General features: G+C 50.2%; 1 pseudogene; it reads left to right on the forward strand.

Moving 5' to 3' along the window:
- The first annotated feature begins 220 nt into the window (after nucleotides 1-220).
- Nucleotides 221-1,117, forward strand: LOC102766222 (annotated as a pseudogene).
- The last annotated feature ends 2,336 nt before the right edge of the window (nucleotides 1,118-3,453 follow it).

The following is a 3,453-nucleotide window of genomic DNA, read 5'->3' on the forward strand; positions in this document are numbered from 1 at the left end:
TAGTGACTTGTACAGGAAGATCCAAAACTAGCCATCAAGACCTCTCCATGAAGCTCTCTGTTCCTCCTGTTTCACAGACAGCCGCGTCTTCCTGCACAGTGCCAGCCACAACCCTGAGACACGAGGGTGAAGGTCAGAGTGAACGGATTTGGCCTTATTGGGCGCCTGGCCACAAGGGCTGCTTTTAACTCTGGCAAAGTTGATTTTGTTGCCACCAATGACCCTTTCATTGACCCTAACTACATGGTCTACATGTTCCAGTATGATTCTACTCATGGCAAGTTCAAAGGCACAGTCAAGGCTGAGACCAGGAAGCCTGTCATCAAAGGAAAGTCCATCTCCATCTTCCAGGAGTGAAATTCCACCAACATCAAATGGGGCGATGTTGGTGCTGAATATATCGTGGAGTCCACTGGTGTCGTCATTACCTTGAAGAAGGCTGGGGCTCCAGTAGCAGCACCAGAAATGTGTGGATGAGCCAAGAGGGTCATCATCTCTGCGCTTCTGCAGATACCCCCATGTTTGTGATGGGTGTGAACGATGACAAATGTGATAACTCCTTCAAGATTGTCACCACCAACTGCTTGGCCTCCCAGGCCAAGGTCATCCACAACTTTGGCATCATGAAGGGATACATGACCCACCCAGAGGGTGGCCCCTCTGGGAAGTGTGACATGATGGCCAAGGGGCTGTCCAGAACATCATCCCTCCTTCTACTGGTGCTGCCAAGGCTGTGGGCTAGGTTGTTCCTGAGCTGATTGGAAAGCTCACTGGCTTGGGCTTCCATGTCCCCACCCTCAACGTGTCGTGTTTGGATCTGACCTACTTCCTAGAAAAAACAGACCAATCCAATGACATCAAAAAGGTAATGAAGCAGGTGTCAGAGGGCCCCCTCAAGGACATCCTGGGTCATCCTTAGGACCAGGTTGTGTCCTGCAACTTTAACAGTAAAACCCACTCCTCCACATTCAAGGCTGGGTCTGGGATTGCCCTCCATGACCACTTTGTCAAGCTTGTTTCCTGGTATGACAATGAATTTGGCTACAGCAACAGGGTAGTGAACCTTATGGTCTACAAGGCCTCCAAGGAGAGCCCCCTGGACCACCAGCCCCAGTGAGAGGAAAAGAGGCCCTCAGCTGCTGGGAAGTCCTTGCTCCAGATCGATCCTCCAACACACCGAGAATCTCCTGACCCCCACAGGTCTCATCCCAAACCCCTGAAGAAGGAGAGGGGTTTAGGAAGCCCTACATTGCCATGCACCACTACCAATTAAGTTCACTGTCCCCCGCCCCCCGAAAAAAGACCTCTACATGATATCTATCCAGACTTATTTCCCCTACACATAAAAATAGTGTGCAGAGACTGACCATTTACTCTCCTAAGAGCTTTACGTAGGTTATTCATTTACTCTTCACGATAAGCCCATAAGAGAGGTAGTACTATTCACCGGTTGTAGAGATGAAGAACTGAGATATAGAGAGATTTTAGAAAACTTGGCCAAGGTCACCAGCTAATTCTAGCCCTGACAGCTCCCCTATTGTCCTGGCTCTCTCTCTCTCTCTCTCTCTCTCTCTCTCTCTCTCTCTCTTTCTATATATATACATTCAATAGTATATTACTTTCAGGCATACAGCATAGGTTATACATTTATATAACTTACAAAGTGATCCCCCAATAACCCCCCAAATGACTGGCTTAGGTTCATTGTATTTATGAGCTTGTTTCTCGTTCAGTTCATAGTCTTCCCATGCCTGGAGAGTCCCTGGTCCCGCTTTCATATCTGGATGACAAGAGTGTATGGCTCTCACCTGCCCACACCCCCTTCTCCTAGGTGAGTGCACAGTCTGCCCTCTGGCCACAGATGATTGCACTAGGGTTGGGCATCTGAACCAAGGGAAAGCAATAAAATAAACTGGCCGAGCTAATCAGCTGCTCTTTCATGAGCATTTGAACTAACGAGGCATAGAAACCAAGTTACTTAGATGGTGGTGGGTGCCACGGAGGAGTGCCTGGAAGCCATGTTGGGCCATGTGGTAGCAGGGAGAGCCAGGAGAAGAGAGGGGGCAGAGGCAGGGAGAAGGGGGGGCGGGGAGGGAGAGAGATTACCCAGGTATGCCTGCTGGTAGGCGTGTGTGCACACATGCCCTCCAGCTTCACCCACAGTCACAGTCCTCAGCACCTACCCAGCCCTCTGCCTTTTCCCATCCCTTGAGATTTGGCTGTATTTCCCACAGTACATTTCTTTGAGATTTCCATGCATCTTTCCAGGAAATCCTCTTTTCACTTCCACTGGTTTGAGTGTGTTTGTCTTGTAGATTAGGAGCCGTGGCTAATACACCAGCTCAAGGAACTCCTCCCTGCCTTCAGAAGGAGCTCGGGTCTGTTTCCTCCAGGAAGACACCCCACCCCCTACCCCCCATCTATTGGGTGTGTTCATGTCTTCTTCTCAGACAGATCACAATCCCCACCACTTCCACTTCCCTCATGACATTCAGTAAATACTTATTGATTGATAGAATCTTCTAACTTTGGGACACCCCTTTCTAATTTTGCTATTTGAACTTGAACTATATTGTTATCATTTTATGTCCTAGCAAACCCACGTGTCCAGCCATCATTTCTTTACCCTGGAACATGTACTGGATGTCTCTGTATTGGATGTCTATGTGCCAGGCACTGGGCTAGGCCCTGGGAATGGTTCGAATGAAGTTCTTAGTTCTTGCCCTCTGGGAGTTTTCTCCTGCCTGTTCCTCCATCCCCTTCCTCACACCAAGTGCCCACCCCTGTCTTCAACCTGTCCTCACACTCACACTGCTCTCTGCTCAGGAAGATGCCCTGCAGTTCTCTCCCCCCCCTCCACTCCCCCTCCTTTTTGATCATTCTGTGGTACAGGAATTGACACTAGCGTCTGAGTGTGTGTGCCTTTATGCTATTTTAAGACCCCAGCACTTTGCGAAAACCTGGTGGAGAATACTGCCAAACCCGAGGGGGTGGGGGCTGAGCAACCTGAGCCTGGGGCCGACTGGGTGTCTGGGAGCCAGGTTATCGGAGCCAGCTACAGAGCTGGCTGGGACCTGCGCTGTTAGCTGTTAACCGCTGCTGGCCTGACCCAGTCTGGCCTGATCCTGCCTTTACCTTCTCTTTGTGGGGCCCAGCCCTCATTTCCCCCCTCGGTTGCTTAGGCGTTTGCATACCAAGCAGCATGTAAAATTGTTGTGTTTCTGAAAACACACACACACACACACACACACACACGCAGAGAAGCCTTGAAATTCTTCTTGGAACAGGTCCAGGGATTTATTTATGACATTCCCAGGGGGTGGGAGAGACAGAAGTCTGGACTTTGCAGACTGAGTGCTGTGCCGTCATCTTATCAACAGAACCACCGGCTCTAACATGCACTTACTAAATACCCACCGCATGCCTGGGCCAGGCTGGGGGGAGGGGGGGGAG

The sequence above is a fragment of the Myotis davidii genome, unplaced genomic scaffold, assembly GCF_000327345.1.
Source record: "Myotis davidii unplaced genomic scaffold, ASM32734v1 scaffold233, whole genome shotgun sequence".
NCBI lineage: Eukaryota > Metazoa > Chordata > Mammalia > Chiroptera > Vespertilionidae > Myotis > Myotis davidii.